This window comes from Etheostoma cragini, chromosome 18 (assembly GCF_013103735.1).
Source record: "Etheostoma cragini isolate CJK2018 chromosome 18, CSU_Ecrag_1.0, whole genome shotgun sequence".
Classification (NCBI taxonomy): Eukaryota; Metazoa; Chordata; class Actinopteri; order Perciformes; family Percidae; genus Etheostoma; species Etheostoma cragini.
The window spans coordinates 17,325,767-17,326,249 of record NC_048424.1 but is presented as its reverse complement, the minus strand read 5'-3'; positions in this window follow the sequence as shown (position 1 = coordinate 17,326,249).

Genomic DNA, 483 nt, shown 5'->3' with positions numbered 1-483 from the left:
GTAGTTATCACATCTGCTTTATACGCAGAAGGTCCTGGGTTTGATCCCCAGTGAAATCAGACTTATGGTTTGAAGTAAGAACCATGTCCTCTTACTGAGGTGCAATTGTCATTTGAAAAGTCATGAAAAAGGGTTGAACAACAATTGAATAAAAACCCACTGCAATGCATTTCTTCTCATTCAACTAGGTCATAGTTATACATAGAATTGTAAAAATTATTGGAAACTGGACTTTCTTAAAGGTTCTCAAATACGTTTCATTTCACCCATTGATGGATTACTGGATTATGGACTGTCTTTGTTGTTTGTCTAGTGAGTTATGTCAAACGAATGAGACAGGTCGTGCCTTTTACAGAGGTTTCACAGTGTAGTAGTTATCACGTCTGCGTTACACGCAGAAGGGCTTTGTTTTCAATCCCCAGTGGAACTGCCTCCTCTACCACTCCACCAACCCCCTACACCCCCTCATTGCCTCCTCCCCCC